The 22,550-nt window shown below is 37.6% G+C and overlaps 1 long non-coding RNA gene and 1 pseudogene across 1 annotated transcript; one reads left to right on the top strand and one right to left on the bottom strand.

The window, feature by feature from the left end:
• Positions 1 to 4,485: 4,485 nt before the first annotated feature.
• Positions 4,486 to 5,870, bottom strand: LOC127130104 (structural maintenance of chromosomes protein 6A-like; annotated as a pseudogene).
• Positions 5,871 to 5,967: 97 nt separating this feature from the next.
• LOC127125870 (uncharacterized) lies at positions 5,968 to 6,923 on the top strand. Its single transcript, XR_007804828.1, has 3 exons — positions 5,968 to 6,103; positions 6,204 to 6,454; positions 6,526 to 6,923. It is a non-coding gene; the product is annotated as an uncharacterized LOC127125870 (long non-coding RNA).
• The last annotated feature ends 15,627 nt before the right edge of the window (positions 6,924 to 22,550 follow it).

Raw genomic sequence — 22,550 nt, 5'->3', positions numbered from 1 at the left:
ATTTGATCATAACTTGCCAACCATACATGGGAATTGAGTGTTCTTGGACTTTTTGGAAATGGGAGAACAAGATCTTCAACTTTAATGTTGGGCAAAAATTCAATTGAAGCTTGTATCATGATGTAAGTTTAGGATCAAGACTTTCCATTTTTGGCAAATTCCAATTACAGGTCAACTTTCTATTTTTGGAAATTTCTTGTTTGGCTTCAAATTCTTCCATGATGATGCTTGACATGTTATATGAGGCTTGTATGGACATGAATGAACCCTTTCAAACCAATTCCCACCTTGAAATCCATAGAATCAAACACAGTTGACCACAGTTGATTTTTTAGGGTTTCTGGTGAACTGTGCATTGACTGATGGCTTCTGAGCATCCAATCCTTGACCAAACCACTTCAAAAGGACCCCTAGGTCATGTGAACATGTTGGACCAACCCTAGGGCCTTGTCTCAATGGAAATTGCACTTGCTTGCTTGATTGACTGATCTCCTGACCAGTTTGACCTAATCTGACTGATGATCTTGTACTTGGGGCAAAGGACAATGCAATGCTATGCAGTGGACTATGTTAATGTTATGACCTAATATGAGAATGTATGTACAAAAGGTAGGTGCAAATTTGAGGTGCTACAGCTACTCTCCCTACCAACTTCAACATCCATTGTGCTTGTCTTCGGTTGAGAATGATGAATCAAAACCAAATGACTTGATCGAAACCGGTCGGGTGCAGTTACTTGCCATAATCCCTAATTTTTGCCTAAATTGCACCAAGGTGGAGTACTCAATCTACCGGGATAAATTTTCTATTTTATGTATCTAATTTTTGCCTGGATCTCCCTTTCGGGTTTTCAATCCGCTGAGATACTCATTTTTGCCTAAGCCGCCCCTTCGAGTTTTCAACTTAGCGAATTGTTCTTTTTCTTTTTAGGCGAAGTATTTCTTAACTGTATCAGCATTCACAGGACACGTGAACTCTTCACTATCCATAGTTATAAGAATCAATGCATCGCCTAAGAAGGCACTCTTAACAGCATATGGTCCATCGTAATTAGGAGTCCATTTTCCCTTAGCATCAAGTTTGAAAGATAAAATCTTCTTGAGCACGAGGTCACCTTCTCTAAACACATGAGGCCTGACCTTCTTATAAAATGCTTTCTTCATTATTTGCTGATATAACTGACCATGACACATGATGGTCAATCTCTTATCTTCAATCAAATTCAACTGATCATATCTGATCTGGCACCATTCAGCTTCTCTCAATTTGGCTTCCATCAAGACACGCAATGATAGGATCTCAACCTCCACGGGGAGCACAACCTCCATACCATAAACAAGAGAGAAAGGGGTTTCCCTTGTTGAAGTGTGGATGGATGTACGATACCCATGAAAAGCAAATGGGAGCATCTCATGCCAGTCTTTATATGTCACAACCATCTTCTAAATGATCTTCTTAATGTTCTTATTCGCAACTTCAACAACCCCATTCATCTTAGGTCTATAGGGAGAAGAATTATGATGCGTAATTTTGAAGTCTTTGCAAAGAGATTCCACCAAATTATTATTCAAGTTAGATCCATTATCAGTAATGATCTTACTTGGCACACCATAACGGCATATAATCTGATTCTTGATAAACCTTACAACAACTTGCTTGGTCACATTTGCATATGATTCCGCTTCAACCCACTTTGTGAAGTGATCAATAGCCACCAGAATGAAACGATGTTCGTTCGAAGCTTTGGGTTCAATCATACCAATCATATCAATTCCCCACATGGAGAAGGGCCATGGAGAGTGTCGTACCTCAGGAAAAATATGGGGATACGACTTAAGCGAAGCGCAATCGCACGCTCGCATGGTGGACTAAACAGAGTCGCCACTGAACTTTATTTATTCCTGAAAAGGAAAGGGGAAATATCGATAAAACCCAAGACAAAAACGACAATGATGTTGGTCGTCGCAACCAAATCAGGGTTCGGGAGTCGATTACGCAAGGGGAAGATATTAGCACCCCTCACGTCCGTTGTACTCAACGGGAACCATTAAGTTAGTTGTGTGCGTTAGTGTTAGTTGAAATGTTAGGCTTTGAGTTATTAGATGGGAAAGAAAGAATAAAAGAAAGGAGAATATTTTTGGATTTTTGACGAAGGACTAAACCTAAGTTTTTTATTAGTGGGCCTGACAAGATTTACAAATCCTGCTCCTGCGTATCTCAATAGAGAAGTCAAGGCTTACGTAGTTCTGGGTAGAAAAATATTTGTTTGTTGGTCGATTTTAGCAAAAGCTATATTGTATTAATCGATGAAAACATTGTTTTACCCAAAACAGATGAGGAGCGGACGTATACCACACATCGAATGGATTTACAAATCAACATTTGGAAAAACGTCACTTATCTCAACTCAACAATTGTGGCCGAAGCATTGCTTTGCATCATCTCAAGACAAGATGTCTTTCGTTTATGAAAAGGGTTTTTTGATTAATCGCATGGCGGCGAGAAAGAAATTGATTAGTTGGATTTATTTTTGAGTAATGGCGAGAACTTGGATGAGCGAGATATCCATCTCAAATCCTAGTCTCAGGAGTGCACGGTATACACCATGTTCCATTTCCATCTTATTTGAAAAAATGTTAAATAAGAATTAAGTGTCTTGAGGTTTGATTGAGAAAGGGTTTGAAGAAACCGCATTGACAATTTTAAATGATGGCGAGAGCTAAGATAGGCGAGGCATCCACCTCGAATCTTAATCTCAGGAGTGCATGGTATACACCATGTTCCATTTCCATCTTTATTGAAAAAGTGTTAAGGTCGGAATTAGGTATTTTGAAGTTTGAAAGACGAGTACTTATGACCGACAAGTTCTTACAGCTCGGGTCTAATACTCGGGACTACGTCTGGATATTCCACCCAGGAAGTCTGTTTCTTTCCAATTTGTTAAGAAAATGGTTCGAATACTTACAAATGTTTTGGAGGGAAGACAAATATGCATGGCTTACAAGCTCTTACAGCTTGAGCCTAATATTCGGGCTTACGACTGGATATTCCATCCAGGTAATCTTTTTCTTCCAACTTTATTTAGAAGATAGTCTGAGATATTTACAGGCGTTTTGGAGAGAAGACGAATATTTGTGGCTTACAAACTCTTATAGCTTGAGCCTAATATTCGGGATTATGACTGGGCATTCCACCCAGGATAATCTTTTTCTTCAGATTTTTTAAAAGAAATACGTTTGGATAGAAGGATTAATGTGAATGTTTGAGGTGTTGGTCAATTAAATTGATATGGCGCATGAGTTCGTGGAGAATATGTCCAAAAGTAAACCGGATGAAATAAATAAATAAATAAATAAATTATTTACAACACATTAAAAAAATTAAATCGGAGAGAATAAAATCAACAAGCGTAAAAAAATGACTAGATAACAAGGTACAAAAATGGTAAGGTAAATAGTAAGAAGTTATAAAAGATTTAAATAAAACAGCAAGCACAAAAATGAAAACAATGAAGATATGTTAATCCCAAGTATCAAACTCATCCCACTAAAGAGGATGAAATTGCTCTCTCTCCACTCGGCCACTTATGGTCATTTGTCTCCTTAACAACAACTTAAATATATAAACAAAAATGGATCAAGATAAATTAAAATAAAAACTAACTAAAATGAGATGGGTTGTTTAAGCAAATGGGCTACTAAAGCCCACAAAAATGGTGAGGGAATCCCAAAGAGTAACCCTAGCCGCCTGGCTGTTGGGTGGGAATAACAAAGTTTAATTATCATTAATGTCAGCAGACAATAGTTAATAAAAAATGCAAGGAAAAACCAAATGGTATTAAGTTTTAAATGCCTTTAAACTAAATAAAAGAAAAAGAACTGGGAACGTGAAACAGAATGCTACAAAAAAACTCGTTCATCTTCCTCAAGAAGACGAACGCATTCTCTCAGCCTCATCCATTCTCTTGACCTTTCTAAACGCAAATAAACCCGTGGCTTTCAAAAAGAATCAACAAAAAGCGCTCACCTTTGTCACTTGCTCTTCAAACCTCTCCTCTTCGATACAAATCTCCCGCTCCCACGAACTCCTACGCTTCGTCAATCGCCGGTGGAGGAGGAGGCGGCTTTTTCGATGGAAAATTGCTAGGTTTTTTCGCTACAGTAGCCGTCCAAATTCTTAGGGTTTTTTCGTCGTCCTCTCTGGTGGAGGAGGAGGCGACTTTTATACTCACCCTGTTTAGGGTTTTGAGCTGGTTACTCAGATCAAAAGGGGTACCCCTGCGAAATCCTTTAGGGTGCTCACAGTTGTCTACCTCATTTGGTGTTTTGTCTGGAAACGGTAACAAATCCTATACTTTCTTCCTGAATTTGTCTTAATTCCTCTTTTGGACTTTTACCGCCTTGCCGAGTTAATGTGTCTTTTTACTGCAGTGAAACGTGAGTAAATGAACGGAGAGGGTGTCTTCGCAATGCATATAAATTGCTCTTACCGCACAGAGCTGTCATGTGAGTGATGGTTTTCCTCTATGTCGGATTCTTCAGCCTGGGTATTTTTCAAGTGTTGCTCGCGAGTATCCTGTATTTGTAGTTCAAGCCTTTTGAGCCGTTGTACCATCTTCTGTATGTTACTAGTTTTGCGATTGCAGTCTCGCTGTAGTTCAAATACTTCTTTTTTGGCCAAGGACATCGTGCGACTTAAATTTTCCTTCATTTGCTTTACTTGTGATGTTATCATATTTGCAATTTCAGCTTTCTTTGTAGAACAGTTTTCACTTAATTTTTTCAAGTTGATGCAGTTGTTTATCAATCTTAGCTTGGCAAGTAGGAACCCGACTCTTCAGCTTTTCGATCTTTACATTTTGTTCCTTAAGTTTCTTGTCCGCATCATAAACCCATGACTAGGCAAGTTTCTTTTTTTAATTGTTGAACCTGTATGGAAATTTGTTCAACATGTTCCATCGTTTTAATTTTAACCTGCAGCTCGTTGAGTTCTTTCTCTATAGGTTTTATTGCAGTCTCTAATTCTTCAACTATTCCATGTGCAGTAGTTATTTCAATGGAAATGCTTTCCAGAAGATCGTTGACTTGCTGAAGAAGTGTGGCCTTGTAAAAGAACTTAGATTTATCTTTGTTATTCCCAGAATGCAAAAACTCTCTGCTTTTGTCTTGACTCATTATCACACACGGATTCTCCACATCAATATTGAAATGTTCAATGATTTCCAGAAGATCTGCTTTCCGACTGAAAACTTTCTTTCCTTGGTGATCTTTCAATGTGACAGAGCTTGTGGACTCAGATATCCTACGTTCTACAATGATAACATCACCGTACATTTCAGGCTTGAAAGCATCCTCTCCTTCATTTTGAATTTCAACATGGATGACAGCATTACTAGCACCAGTTTTGATGAAATCCTTCAAAGTAGATGCTCTTTGAGTCCCTTTAGCTCGACAACCAAATGCAACACACAACGCAGTAAGTATTGCACTTTTACCACTTCCGTTTTGTCCAGTGATGACATTAACGTGATTTCCAAACACGATTTCATGATTTGAATGACACATGAAATTCTCTAACCGGAGCTTCTTGATGACTCCTGCTTCGAGACTTGAGAGACGCAAGCGCTTGAAGCCTTCTCCTCAACAGTGAAGTATGAGTACAATCTCAAAACTGTTAACTTGTTGAACTTTGAGCTGATGGACACTCTTTTTGCAGGCATTTATTCAAGTTATGGACGGTACACTCTACACCCAAGTGAGTTTGCATTGCAGGAGGTCCAAGTGATGGAAGCAGTAACTTCGGCGAAGAGAACGACAACAGCGGATGCTTGCTGACAGTTGGATTAAAATTACACCAACCAAAGCACCCATGCTTAGGCCTGGAATGAACATCTGGTTTAAGTTATCATAATCATCCTTGACCTTTAAATTCTTCTCGTATTTGCTGAGAGGCTTGTCCAACGATCCTGTTAATGCTGCAACATTTCTCTACTTGCTTCTAGCTGACGAAATTGTTGCTGCCTTATTTCAGACAGTAGAAACAACCTGAAGTGGGGACTAAGGTCTCTCTTATTTTAAACAGCCATCTTCATCTCAATCTTTTGGTGAGGATTATAGTTAATGAGCTTGAAATCAGTAGCCACAAAGGAGTCTATATCTTTCTTCTTTGAATTGATTTTTCTAAGTTGGAAAAGGTTTTGGCAGGTGTGTTACATTCTGATATTGACGGTCTATCAAGAGCATGGGAAAGTTGGTTGATGCCATAGTTGAAGAATATAATTTTAGCACCATCTGTTGAATCAGTTCCTGAGTGGTCCTCTTGCATAAGATATGCAGTTACTGGTAAAGGAAAGTATGGAACAAGAGTTCCTCTTTTGAGACAAAAAATTCTGGATTCCTTGATGGCACTTTTACCTCCAACAGTAGCTACGACTGATGACAAGCTCCAACAGTAGGTACAGTTTCATCACCTTTTTTATCAGATACAGTTACAGGTTCATCACTTTTTTATCTGATATAATTACAGGTTCTTTATCAGTCTCTTCTATAACATCTTCAAAATGTTCAAGCTCGTCATCATCAAAAGACTCGTTTTGCAACGCCGTGTTCCATAAAGGTGGTCTTGCTTTAAAGAGTTCAGAAAGAAGGAAAAGGCATTGCACATACGTATTATGGTGGCTGCTGAAGTGCAACCTGCAGTAAACGTTTAGAAAATGCAGCTACTCGCTTTATGTTAACATCCCTTTTCATGGCTCTTAGAATAAGTGCAATAAACATTTCTGCCTTGGATGTATTCATGACAGCTGGGAGCCGGAGTTGGCAATTTACTCTTTGTAATTAAAACTTAAGTGCCACCTTTGTAAATCATGTATGTTTTGGACAACTATTGATTTGTAATGAATATGACATTGATATAAATGAAAAATTGGTGTTTCTTGTAGCAAGTCAAAAAATCTTTCTTTGCATTTTAGAGACCTTATGTATGATGAATTAGTCATATGATATGTAAATGGTGGACCATGATTTGAATAAATGAATGAAATAAACAAAATATGAATGAGGATGTGGACATTCTTGGATATGAATGAAAAATTTCCAATGTAATGAAGAAATATGAATGAAAATTATGAATATGAAATGTAGAATCTCGAATGTGAAAATGGAGAATATAAATGTGAATGAAGAAATATGTATGAAATTTCTTTGAATTATGAATGAATGAGAAAATGAATATGGATGATTGAATGAGAAAATGAATATGGATGATGACCTAATGTAATATTTTGTACTTTACATAGGAATTCATTAAAAGAGTGGGTGGGAACTAAAAAATATGCCAATGAAAAATGAATGGTCACATGGATGAATAATTGTAATAAAAGATGAATAATGTTTTGTGAGGGAGACAAAATATGGATTGAAATTGGACATGAGAATGAAAGTCATGACATTCCAACTGATTATGTCAAAATATAACAAACATCTAAAGCCCAAATAGAGAGGTAAAACTCTAATAGTCATGGAATGGCAAGTAGCGGCATTGTCTAAACAATCAGTGTAGGTGGATAGATTCGTGACCAGATGAAATGGTCATGAGGAGGAAAGAAAATGAATGATTGATGGAAAAAATTTCAGGACCAAAATCAGGGTATGACAGAGAGGAAATGACATTCAACAGTATTGGAGGAACATGAATCTTATCTGCATAAATTTGACACTTGTGGCATTTCTTCACAAACTTGCAACAGACAGATTTCATTGCCAGCCAATAGTAACCTGCTCTCAACATCTTCTTTACCATAGCATGTCCATTGGAATGAGTACCAAAGAAACCTTCATGGACTTCAGTCATCAACGGGTATGCTTCGCGTCTATCCACGCATCTGAGCAAAACCATGTCAAAGTTTCTCTTGTAAAGCACATCACCATTCAGGTAGAAGTTGCCAGCTAATCTTCTCAAAGTCTTCTTATCTTTCAAAGATGCCCCTGACGGGTAAATCTGACTTTGGAGGAAACATTTGATATCATAATACCAAGGTTTTTCATCTTTAGCTTCTTCAATGGTAAATACATGAGTTGGCCTATCAAGACACATCACGGTCAAATTGGGAACTTCATTCCAAAATTTCACCATAATAATTGAAGCCAACGTCACAAGAGCATCTGCCATCCGGTTTTCATCTCGAGTGATATGATGAAACTCAACCTTTGTAAAGAAAGTTGAAATCCTCCTCTCATAGTCTCTATATGGTATTAAACCGGGTTGATTCGTCTCCTATTCACCTTTGATTTGATTAACTACCAAAGTTGAATCTCCATAGACATCAAGATATTTGATTCTAAGATCAATGGCTTCTTCGAGCCCCATAATGCAAGCTTCATACTCAGCAATATTGTTTGTACACTTGAAGGTCAATCTAGCTGTAAAAGGAAAATGAGTGCCTTGAGGAGTAATAATTACTGCCACAATGCCATTACCATATGAATTAACAACTTCATCAAATACCATGCCCCAACGGGAACTAGGTTCAGGCCCTTCTTCAAGCAGTGGTTCATCACAATCTTTCATCTTCAAGTACAAAATCTCTTCATCAGGAAAATCATATTGCACTGACTGATAGTCTTCAATTGGTTGGTAAGCCAAATGGTCAGCCAAGACACTACCCTTGATAGCTTTCTGAGATCGATATTCAATATCATACTCAGATAACAACATCTACCAATGAGCAATCCTCCCAATTAAAGCAGGCTTCTAAAAAATGTACTTGATTGGATCCATTTTGGATATCAGCCAAGTATTATGATTTAACATATACTGGCGCACACGCTTAGCAGCCCAAGCCAATGCATAACACGTCTTTTCAAGCATAAAATACCGAGTCTCACAGTTGGTGAACTTCTTACTGAGGTAGTAAATTGCATATTCTTTCTTTCCAGATTCATCTTGCTGACCAAGAACACGGCCCATACTCTCATCAAGCACAGTTAAATACATGATTAACGGTCTTCCTTCAACATGCGGAGATAGAATCAGAGGCTCAAGCAGATACTCTTTGATACTATCAAAAACATTCTGGCAATCTTCGATCCAATCAAAAGACTGATCTTTTCGAAGAAGCTTGAAAATTGGCGCACATGTGGCATTCATATGCAATATAAATCTTGAGATATAGTTCAAGTGGCCGAGAAAACCTCTGACTTGGTTCTCAGTTCTGGGTGCAGGTATTTCTTATATTGCTTTGACCTTGGCAGGATCAACTTCAATACCCTTCTCGTTGACAATGAAGCCCAACAACTTACCTGAACAAACACTAAAAGTACACTTATTGGGATTCAAGCAGAGTTTATACTTTCTCAAATGCTGGAATAACTTCAACAAATGTTCAACATGTTCTTCTTCATCACTTGATTTAGCAATCATATCATCAACATAAACTCCAATCTCTTTATGCATCATATCATGAAAAAGAGTGCTCATAACTCTCTGGTACGTTGCACCAGCATTCTTTAGACCGAAAGGCATCACTCTATAATAGAATGTTCCCCAGGGTGTAATGAATGTGGTCTTCTCCATATCTTCAGGTGACATCTTGATATGATTATAACCGGAAAATCCGTTCATAAATGAAAAGACTTTGAATTTAGCTGTATTGTCTACCAACATTCAATGTGTGGCAGAGGAAAATCATCTTTCGGACTGACTTTATTCAAATCTCTATAATCAACACACATATGAACTTTTCCATCTTTTTTAGGAATATGCACAATATTGGCCACCCATTACAGATATTCGGAGGTAACAAGAAAACCATTATCAATTTGGTTATGTACTTCCTCTTTGATCTTCACTGCCATATCAGGATGAGTCCTTCTCAACTTCTTCTTGATTGGCGGGCATTCTGGCTTCAACGGCAATCTATGCTCCACAATCTCAGAATCCAGACTAGGCATGTCTTGATAGGACCAAGCAAACACATCATAATAATTTTGAAGAAGATCAATCAACCCCTTCTTAGCTTCTGGACACAGTTGAAACTCAATCTTGACTTCCTTCACATCATCTTCGGAACCCAAGTTGACTAGTTCAATCTGCTCTTCAAACGGTTGAATGGGTTTTTCCTCATGCTCAAGTAAACAGGTTAACTCATCAGATACTTCTTCATCATCCATCTTTTCCTCAGCTTCGAGCACAGGGAGATCAAAGTTTGGAGAGGGAGTAGGATCATTGTATTTAATGGGTTTGAGAATCAACCTGCATAATGATTTGATATTTTGATTTTAGAGAAGTGGACCGCACACAAATATTATGCAGATGAAATGATTATTATTTATTTATGTTTTTTTTTGTGATTACCATTTTCAGAAAAAGCAAAAAAATAAAACATCATAGATGTGGATGAATAAAATTGTATTTTATTGATGATAATAATAAAAATGCCCAACAATGTTCACTTCTCCCTTAGGCATATGAGAAGGATTTTTCTTTAAAGTAATAAAAAAAATTACTTAGAACGGTGAATGACAATAGGAACATCAACAACAACCCAATTGTTGCAAGTCTGGTCATGCGTCACAAAGTTGCACAAGCTTCGTCTTCATCACCACTGTCTTCAATAATGGCAGCTAAGTGTTGATCATTCCCATGAGTGAACCCTCCACTGTGGAAAATTGGTTGCATAACTTTGGATTTGACGTTGAACGGTCCTGGTTGTAATCCTAGCCCGACTCTGTTTTTGTTCTCGGCGATCTCCACAACATGACCCCACTTGTCAATACTGCCAACCTGAATAGCCTCTTGTGCATCCTTCAAACAAGACATGGGTGCCCCAGTTTTCTTCAATTCATCAGTAATAGATAAGGCTTGGAACGACGTTCCAACCTCCTCCTCAGCATCAACATATGTGAAAGATGACAAATGGCTCACCAATAAGGCCTTCTCTCCACCAACAACGACAAGCTTGTCGTTCTTCACAAATTTCAACTTTTGATAAAGAGTATACGTCACAACTCCAGGTTCATGAATCCATGGCCTTCCTAACAAGCAACTATAGCCCGGGTGGATATCCATTACCTGGAAAGTAATTTGGAAATAACTCGGACCTATCTTCACTGGAAGGTCCACTTCTCCAATGAAGGTTTAAACAGAACCGTCAAACGCTTTCACAACTACGCCATTATACCTCATTGGGGCGCCTTGATAAGAGAGTCTTGACAAAGTTGATTTTGGCAACACATTCAATGATGAACCAATATCAACCAACACATTGGATAGAGTGTCCTCTTGCAATTCATGGAAATATGTAATGCCGAATTGTGGTTTCTGCCTTCCTCGGGAAGCTCTTCATCACAAAAACTCAAATTATTACAAAAGTTATGTTGGCAACTATGTGGTCAAACTGATCCACGGTAACAGCATGCTCAATATAAGCCTATTCCAACACTTTCTACAACGCTTCTCTGTGCGCTTCTAAGTTCATCAGCAGTGACAGCACAAAGATCTTTGATGGCGTCTGGAGCTGCTGCTCCACAACATTGAATTCACTCCTCTTGATTAACCTTAACACCTCATCATCATTGTTAGTCTTCAACTTGCTGGACTCACCAGACTAACACCTTGGAGCACTAACTGGATTCGCTACAAGAATCTCTGCTTTCTTACTCACGGAAACATTTTCTACTTCTTTTGGAAACACTGGACTGAACACACGACCACTACGGGTCACCTTTGCAATATCTGCAATATTCACCATTGAGTCTGCAATTGGTAGAGGAACCTCTTGACCATTTTCAATCATAATAGCATTATACTGATATGGCACAGCTTTATCGGATGAGTAGGGGATAGGGTCCGCCAACCGTATAACCAACGATGATACCAATCTATTGACATTATTGTTGCTGTTACTATCAAACTGAATGACTACCCGCTCAGGGGTCTTGAATACTGGAACAATCATATTTACATCATCTCCCATATCCCTCGACTGTTGAATCTGGATTACATTCTCATCCATCAACTTCTGGATATCCCTCTTGACAATCATACACCCACGGAGATTCACGCTACATATTACACAACCATCATGGTCATGTTCACAGTCACTGATTAAACACAAAGTCTTATGCATCTCCATTAGAGATCTTCGGATACGTCTCACATCAAAAACTCAGAAATTCCCTGGATAGTCGTCCACCATGTTGATAGAAGCGTTACCATGAGCAGGCAATAAATTGGCTTTCACATTTGGCGCTCTGTCCTCAAAGGACATCATACCACTATTTTACCAGCTTCTAAACTTCATATTTTAGTGGATAGAAATTGTCTATATCATGACCAGGGGCTCCCTGGTGAAAAGCACAATGAAGATCAAGCTTGAACCACCATGGTAGTGGCTTAGGAATTTGCGGGGGATTTCTTGGCTGGATTAGATTCTTGAGGACCAATGATGGGTATAACTCTGCATAAGTCATATGAATAGGGTCAAAGGACACCTTCTTCCTCTTAAAGTTTTGTTGGTGATTATTGTTGTTGTTGTAGTTGGTTCTTTGTTACGGTTGTTACTGATGTTATTGTTGCTGAATTGGAACTGATTGATTAGAATTGTTGGAAAAAAACCAGAATTACTGAGGAAACTTGATGTTGATGTTGACGAGGTTGAGAACTCTTCCTGACATGAGGCCTCCTCTGCCTCCCTACCGACACTGAATTAGCTTCTCTTTCCTTCCTCTTAGAGAAACTACCACCGTACTTCTTGCTGGCTAATGCCTCTTCTCTAGATAAACGTCCTTCACGGACTCCTTCTTCTAGCCTCATCCCCATGTTTACCATTTCAGTAAAATCATTGGGGGCACTTGTAATCATACGTTCGTAATAAAATGAACGCAGTGTCTTCAAGAAGATTTTCTTTATTTCCTTCTCTTCAAGAGGTGGACTTATCTGGGCAGCCAATTCTCTCCATCTTTGGGCATATTCGTTGAATATCTCTTTATCCTTCTGAGACATAGACCTCAATTGGTCTTTATCAGGGGCCATATCCATATTGTACTTATACTGCTTGATAAAGGCCTCACCTAAATCATTGAAAGTACGGATGCTTGCACTGTCCAAACCCATGTACCACCTCAAGGCAGCTCCAGTTAAACTGTCTTGGAAATAGTGAATTAACAACTGATCATTATCAGTCTGAGTAGACATTTTTCTGGCATATATAACAAGATGGTTTAGCGGGCAAGTATTCCCTTTGTACTTTTCAAAGTCTAGGACCTTGAATTTCACCGGGATCTTAACATTGGGGACCAAGCAGAGTCGAGCAGCACTCTTCCCAAACAAATCTTTCCCTCTTAGAGTCTTCAACTCTTTGCTAGCTCGAGGAATTGATCTTTCATTTCATCCATCTTCTCCTATACATCTGGATCTTCAGATGGTTCAAAATGGTATATAGTATCCTCAACAAGAGGAAGAGTGTGAACAACCGGAGGTGGCACTGACATGATCATGCTAGATGTCGGCAGATAAACGAATGTGGGTGCATACCCTTCTGGCATAAAATTTGACGGCATTCCCCAAGGAAATCCAATAGGCATAGAAGGAATAGATTGACCGGTAGCGACAACTAGAACTGTTGAAGAAGCAACCTCAGAAATGACAGTGCTCTGAGGAGGAGGAGTTGCAGGAGTTGGTGATGACTAATTTTGGGTGGCAATGACAGACTCCATCAGTGTTGTAAGTCTGGCGATCTCGTCCTTCAGATCTCGGTTCTCTTGCTCTAGATGCTTCATTCTCTTCGGTTGGTTAGCGCGAGTATTATAGCGGTGAGTTAGCTTGGCTGATGCACAGAAGAAGAACTGATAAGACATCTGGCGGAAGAAACCTGTTATGCAAATGAGCATGAAATGCAATGTTTTTGATTATTTTTAATTTCAAGGAACATATGAAGTCCTATTTGCAAATATATATATATATATATATATATATATATATATATATATATATATATATATATATATATATATATATATATATATATATATATATATATATATATATATAACAATAATATCAATTTGATTGATCATAAAATCTCTTTTTATTCATAAAATTTGGAAGGATCACACTGAGTACAATTTCAGAAACCAAAGTACAAATACAAGAGAAAATGAAACTATTATCCTAAGGATCCCTTAGCATCTGCACCAGATGACTTGTCTATGGGTGCATACTTCCTTCGGATGCGTCGAATCTCGGACTCAAAGGATGTCTTCAAGAGGAATATGAACCCTCTGGCTCTCTCTGTCTCTTCACTGCTCGGTCTTTAAGAATATCAATAAGCGCGTCCTTTTCTTTCGACTCAAGCCGTAACTCTTCATGCTCTCGGCTCAAAGCATGGAACCGCTCTTCCCACATATCTTTTTCTTGCTTCATCTTGATGAGTGCGTCTTCCAACTCCTCTACATCTTAATTAAGGAGAGTTGATGACTCAGACATAACCATAAATGTAGGTTTTTCACAAGCATGTCGCATCTTCAGCTCCAAAACTCTCTTCTTCACCCAAATAGCGTAAGCTTCCAAATCTATACAGTTGCATGGACCAAGCTCGGATCTTCCCTTCCTATGCACATTATGCCAAGCATGAACCATCCTTTGCTTCAGATGTTATGGATTTTTACCCTCTTGATAGAATAGACTTTCTAACTGAGTGTTATTAGGTTTATCTCTCAAGGTGAACCCAAGTTGACGACGAGCCAAAGCAGGGTTGTAATTGATTCCTCCTTGTGTACCAATGAGAGGAACATTAGAGAACTCGCCATAATTATCAATAATATCCAAGCTACTTGTCATACCCCAAAATTCACCCTACCCCGATACAATTTTCATCTGATCCATGGCCCTACTGCACATGCATACATTCATTATTTCAAAAAAAAAAGGTAATCGATTACCCTAATCATGGTAATCGATTACCCATACCAAAAATTGATTTTTTGGCCATTTTGGATTGGGTAATCGATTACCCTAATCACGGTAATCGATTACACAGACCAAAAATTGATTTTTTGGCCATTTTGGACTGTGTAATCGATAACCCTAATCATGGTAACCGATTACACCTGTGCAGACAACAGTAATGGCTCTGTTTTTTACACAAAGGACCTTTTGGTTCACCCATTCAACCCTTTTGCTTCCCCTATAAATAGAGCACTATCCCCACTCATTTTTCAAGATTGAAAGCCACAAAACCTCTGTCCAAATCACATTCAAGCCCCCTCTTCTCAACCTAAACCCTAACTCACCCAAACCCTCTTTTCTCCTTTGAACCATCCAACCACCATGTAAACATCCACAATCTCCACACAACAAAAACAGTAGCAAACTTGTGACCTTCACTTACATAATCATTCACCACCACCATATAAACATACACCTTCTTTCTCTTCCACTTTTCTACCATAACAACCATATCCACCCTTTTCCAAGCTTTTTGCTTCATTCTCAAACCCAAACACAACAATAACCTAGTTTTGACACCACAATCTTGGTAATATTTTGGACTCAAACTCCTTGACATTTTTGGTTTTGTTTTGTGTTTGAAAATGGATTTTTACTCTTGGGTTGTGTTTTGAGAGAGATTTGAGTCAACTTTGAGACAAGTGGGTTTTGTTGGATGTACACCCTTTTGGGGATTTTCTTGCTCTTGCTACTTTTATCCACCATTTTCGATCAAACCTTGTTTCTTGTTATCATTTAATATTTATTGTTGACTTATTGTTACATTTATTTGGTTGATGAGTTCTATTAGATCATGGCCATGGTTGTTTAGAGTTGATTAAATCTTCAATGTCTCAAACCTATTAATGGTTGATCAATAGATCATTCATGATACTTTGAGGTATTGATAGATTGCCTCTATTCCAACCATATTTGAGTCATTTGATGCATAGATGAAACCATATTCTCTACATTAACTTGCTAATCCATTTGCTTATTGTTATTCTACTAACTACTAACTCCTAACATTTATATTGTTGCACTTTAATTCCTTGCAATTTATTTTATTCTACTAACCACTAACCATTAACTACTAACTTCTAACATTTATATTATTGCACTTTACTTCCTTGTAATTTATTTTATTGTTTATTTACATTCAAGTACTCATTATCATCATCATTGTACAAACTCATCATGCATGTTTATTTACTTGTTATTTATTTTATTGTCATCATACATTAAAAATAACAAAAACATGATAAAATGATAAAGACCAAAAATATTCACTCCACTCTTAATCAACTTGGACTTAGAGGATTTCATCTTAGGACCTTTGCTTGGAAGCCTTCCTTTACTCTTTGTGATACTTTGTAAACACTTGGATTTTCATCCGTAACTTACATACATGTTGTAAGAATGGCATCATGGCACCACCTTAGGGGGACATGTTTGTAAGACCATTATCCTTTGTTTAGCTTAGGTCACTTTTGCACACAAAAGGCTTTCTCTTGGGCTACCTTACAATGAGACTCTTTAACTTCTTGTTGGTTACTTTGCATTCATGTTGCATAAGCCAAATTTCATAATCAAAATAAAATAAACCCTTGATTCAACGTCAAGTGGAATTTTCTTAATCAAATTCAAAACACTTAATAATTAAGATTATTATTGTGCGCCACGAGCCTTAAGTGGTGGATAATGAGTGAGAATGGAGCATTCATACCCTTACTCTGATTATTTTGAACGCAAGACGCTTGGCTTGTTGTCTAGAATAACCACCTCCGCCCATAGACTTTATTACAAAATAATCACAAACATTATTTCATAAAACCCTTATTCAAGGTAAAAACAATACAACTCATTAAACTCATTTCTGTGCCTTAGGGCATCATCCTGAAAACCCTTTTCTCAAAGGTAAAATCAACCAGCACACAGATATTTTCTACTCCGAACTACAAAGCTCTGATTCCTCATCCCGGAATGAGTGATAGGTAGGCACAAGGGCCCCAATCCTTGGCGAGCACTATAATAACAAAAACACCCCCTTCTTTTCACACATTCTTTTGAAAATAAAACAATAATAGATAAATCCCATGTATGTAAAACAACCCAAATGGTTCCCATGGAGTACCATGGATGTAAGGGGTGTTAATACCTTCCCCTTACGTAACCGACTTCCGAACCCAAATCTCGGTTGCGAGACCGATTCCTTATTCTCTTTTAGCGCTCCCCGTGCGCGTCTCTTTTCCGAGGGTTTTATCGACTATTTCCCCCCTCCTCTCCGATAGAGGTAAACTAAATAAAATTCGGTGGCGACTCTTCTGACTTTGCCTCTCTTTGGCATCTCTTTAGTCCCGGTTTCATTATCGTGAAATCCCGGTAGCGACACTACTCAATACAAAATCATACCAAACAATATCATCATTAGTGAGAGACATAAGTCTCTGATACCACCGTAGACATTGCTTGTTCTCCAAAAAAGCAGGCGTCTGAGGCAAGTGCAAAATAAACCACTTGTATAGAAGAGGAACACAACACACAATAGTCCCACCTCCTTTAAAATTCCTCAAATGCAAAGAGAAATACATGTCACCCAACAGAGTAGGAACAAGATTCTCAATCAAGAAGATTCTAATGGCGTTAACTGTTGGTGTAAGCCCTAGAGGCCAATACTTTTGGTACTTGTACGGAATTATTTATTAATAATAAAAGGCTTTTTCTTTATTATGTTTGTTTAAATAAGTCCATAGAATACCTAGTCCGTTTAATGTATCAAGTGTGACTTAATCATGAGACCCCATTAAACATAAGGACATTATTCTTAAAGTATCTGTAGTCGAGCTTTGTTGTGAAGTGGGATAACATTAAAGCATTACGACTATTATGTATATAGGCTGATGATCACATCTCATGGATCATGGATAAGGAGTTATTAAGTCTTAAACATAAGTATGAATATTGAGAGTAATATTTATACTGGATTGACCCGCATGAGAATAATATATAGAATGCTATGCTAAGTGTCATAAGTTATTCTCATGGTGATAATGGTGTATATCACCCTTTGACCTGAAACCATTAGGTACCCTAGATGTAGAGTTGAGTGCCTTATTGCTGATCAAACATTGTCCGTAATTGGATGACCATAAAGGCAGTTGATGGATACTCCACGAAGCATGCTGAGGGACATGAGTGACCTAGATGGAATTTGCCCATCCTGCGTAACAAGATAAATGTCTACGGGCCCAATATTGAACTGGACAAGGATGACACGGTTTATGCCTTGTGTTCAATATAGACATAAGGGCAAAAGGGTAATTATACACATAAGTATTATCACAAAAGGATTTGTCATATCACATGACATTTTCGTGTCTTGGGTAGTAGTGATGTGTTGCTAGATACCGCTCACTGTGTATTATGTTAAATACGAGATTTAATATAATTGTTAATGTCGCGAAAACCTATAGGGTCACACACAAAAGGACCGATTGATGAGAGATAGAGTAACTAAGGAACACCGTAAGATACGATGCACTTAAGTGAATTGTAGAACATCGTAAGGTACGATGTACTTAAGTAGAATACGAAATATGGTAAGGTACCATGCACTTAAGTGATTTTGGCATATTATTAGATATGAGCCACATACACTTAAGTGGGCTTTTTAGCTTTAAACCCACACAAGTGGTTTTATAAATAGAACCCTTATGCAGAAGCATTTATGCAGTTGCAATTTCATTTTTCTCTCTCTCTCTCAAAGCCTTCATTCGTAGTAGCTAGCACTGGGATTGAAGGAATCTATTTGTGTGGACTGAGTAGAGGCGTTGTCATCGTTCAACGTTTGTGATCGCTCCGTAGATCTGCATCAAAGGTTTCAATCGCCACAAGAGGTAACGATTCTATCACTAATCATGCCCATTCATAAGGATCACTAAAGGAGAATTTTTTAAATTCCGCTGCGTTTTGGATCGCCCTTCTCCTTCATTAATATCAACAAAACTTTCATTGTTAGGGAACAAAGCTAAATCATAGATGAGCAAAACAAAGATGGCTTCAAAAGCATCCATGCTACCGGTCTGAGCAAAAATAGTAGCCCTACCTATGAGAAACTCAGAAGTCAACCCAAGAATTCCTCCTTTCTTTACCAAATGAGCATCAATCTCATATTTCTTCAGGTGAAGAGCTTCAACTATGATATGAGATCTGGGAATCTCCTCTAATCCACTAAAAGGTACCTTTTCAGATACGGGTATCCCAAGAGATGAGCATACTCCTCCAACGTAGGAACAAGATGGTAATTTGGAAAAGTGAAGCACCGTAAAGAGGGTCATAGAACTGAACCAAAACACTCAAAAGTCCTTCAACCATATCAGCAGATAAAACAGATAAAAGCTTCCTATGGCGTTGCTTGAAGTCCAATGGATCTAATACAAAAGATGAAAAATTCCTTAGCTCTTTCAAATCAGAACATCTGAAACTGTACTTCTTAGTGTTCCTTCGTCGATAATCCATAGTCTGAAAGTATTTGCAAATGAGACCTTAGTTTCCTTGAAACTTACTTTGCTGTGATGAATGTCATGATACATATGTATGCGTGAATGCAACAATCATATACAAGGAATGACACACAAGGCAAGCATAAATAAAGATCAAGGGATAGATCTAGTCATTATCAAGATCAATCATCCATTTTGGTGGATTATGGTTTTCAACTTATCAACACCCAAGTTCCATTGATATTGACAAGACTTGATCGGATCAACCAAGAATCAAAGGGTTTGTTGTGAGTCACGAGCATGGACTCGGGTTAAGAACCATCCCAAAGGAATGTACTAAGGATAAAAACCTGTAGATTATGTTCTAAAAAGTTCCCAAAGTCTTAATCCCATCTATCGGATATTATAGGTTAGGATGACTGACTCATCAACCCATAATATTCTCAAGAGAAACTTGTCTGAGTGTAGTATCGCGTAACAACTGTGATCAAGTCTACACCTGAACAGTCTCTGCATTATGTTCTAAATAGGCTAAGTTGGGTTAAATGTTCTACAGTCCTCAGCTTCTCGGACCCCAAATCAGAGAAAATAATGCCTATCCACAAATGACTTGTGTGACATCAGTAACTCCAAAAGGGTCTCCACTGAGTAGATGGGTCTCAAGCCAACTTGTTAAGGACTACTCCACATAAGTTGAACATGACTATACCATCCTCCTATCTGAATTGCACTCAAGCTCGGGTTAGAACTTATCTCACCACACAGAGATCACCAAGCACAACAGACAAATTATATCACACAAATAAAATATACAAACATCAAATACACACATATATACACATAAATAAGTAGGCTAAACCCACTGAGGACTACTCCCCAACAGAGTCGCCACTTAATTAATGTAGCGGTAAATTCATGACCATCAAGCTATGGATAAACTTAACGTCAATAAAACCAGAGTCGCCACCGCGCTTTTATTATTTCCAAAGGAAAAGGGAAAAGTATGAACAAAACCCAAACATAAGAAATTTTCAAATTAAAACTAAAAAAAATGCCAGAGATTACAGGTAAGGGGGTTGGTTACACAAAGGGAAAGGGAAGGTGTTAGTACGCAAGGTGTCCTATGTACTCCTAAGGAGCCATTTTTATACGTGCATATGTTTTGGTATAAAAGATGTTTGAGAAAAAATAGAGTGTGGAGATAAGAAAAGAATTCATTGATTATATTTTTGTGTTTGACAAGACCTTCGGCCTTGTGCCTACGTACCAACATAAAAATGAGGGATCAAGACCTCGTAGTACGTGGTAAAAACTTCAAATGAGTTGGTGAATTGCTTTTAATAAGATCTTAATAAGAAAAGGCACAAAGGGCCAAAAATTTGAATGGGGTTATTAGTTCTTTTTGTCTTTTGAAATTTAAGTCAATATAGTTAAGTTTATTTACAAGTTTTATTTAAAAATAGTTTGAAAATTCAATGAAATAAGACCAAAGTTTCTAATCATTAAAACATGTCTAAGTTTGAAATCACAAGAAAATAAAGTTTTTGAAAAGAGGGGGAGATTTTTAAGTTAAATAACTGGGAGGAGATGAAGAGACTACCCTAAGCAAAAATTTAAAAGTTAAGGGTTGAAAAGATTTGACCAATGGGATGCAATCCAACAGACAAGAATGTCATATAGAAACCCATTTTTATTTGGACTTTAATCAAGCAATAATCAATAAGCAATGAGCAATATCCAGATATCATGAAGATCAAAGCATCAAATAAAGATGGCCACATCCAAGCAAGCACTTAAATAGCTAACAATCTTCAATGTCTTCCCAGGTATCAGATAAAATATTCCTTGTTCAACTTAGAACAAAACATCATACACAAGATCAAAATAACAATTAAGCACAGAGACAGAGTAGCAGATGAACCAAATAAATCCTCCAGTCTTGTATTAGATGAAGACATAGTTCAAAGTAGCTCAGTCTCAAGATATTGGCATTGGACAATTCCTTTTAGCACATGGAATGTTGCCTAATCCTAAGTCCAAAAGTTCATATCAAGTTCAACAGTCCACCAGATGTTTTTTAGGGTTTTTGTTGTTATTAGGTATTTTAAGATCCTAAGACCACAAACAAAATAAAAACACATAAACAATATATACAATCACAAGATATGGCTCAAATGAGCAAAGTGAAAAGGACATAAACATAAACAAGTTATATGAAATGTAAATGGCAATGAATAATAAAGGACTGAAATTTAAATTGCATAATAGTAAATGACTTGAAAGTAAAGCAATATTAACAAGAGTTAGTCAAATATTAGTCAATGGTTAGTGGTGTTAGAGGTGATTTTTAATTGATTAAGTCATTCTTCGGAGAATACTCAACCATTCATTCACAAGTATGAATCCTTAAACCAAGACATCTTCCATGAGAAAGGCTCCAACTTGGATAATTCAACAAGTATGCCACTAGCTCCCATGAAAGGAAAAAAAGTCAAGTCTCCACACAACGTCATGAAGAATGGAAGACTTACAATCTCACTTACTAGAATGATATTCTTTAAGGGTCAAATATAGCTCTATGTTAAGCAGTCGTAATTGGACTTATGTAGAAGTCACAACTATCTGAGGTCGGGCAATAAAAATTTAGGTGTTAATGCATGTTAGAGATTTGGTATGAAGAACCAAACTCCTAAAATATACCACACACTAAAAGAAAAGTCAAAAGGGAGGGACCTATCTCAGTCATACTTGTATTGATTCATCTGACACAAGGTCATTGATGAATTAATTAGCCTTTAGACATTAGAGATTTCATTGGTCAAATGACAGAATGAGAAAGAATAGGGATGAAGATGAAGGCGGAGGGGGAGATAGAAACACAAATTGATCATGGGAGGAATTTCATCAAATCAAAACCATCCATTCATTTTGGAAGATGAAATGTACATTTCATCAATCCCCTAAATCCAATGGTTTTGATCCAACAAAAGTCAAATCGACCTTGACCAAGGCCCAAACAGAAAGTCCAACAACACAAGACCACAAAAACGGTTCAACAACATT

This window comes from Lathyrus oleraceus, chromosome 3 (genome assembly GCF_024323335.1).
Source record: "Lathyrus oleraceus cultivar Zhongwan6 chromosome 3, CAAS_Psat_ZW6_1.0, whole genome shotgun sequence".
In the NCBI taxonomy this organism is placed as follows: domain Eukaryota; kingdom Viridiplantae; phylum Streptophyta; class Magnoliopsida; order Fabales; family Fabaceae; genus Lathyrus; species Lathyrus oleraceus.
This window is presented reverse-complemented; position numbering and strand designations above follow the sequence as displayed.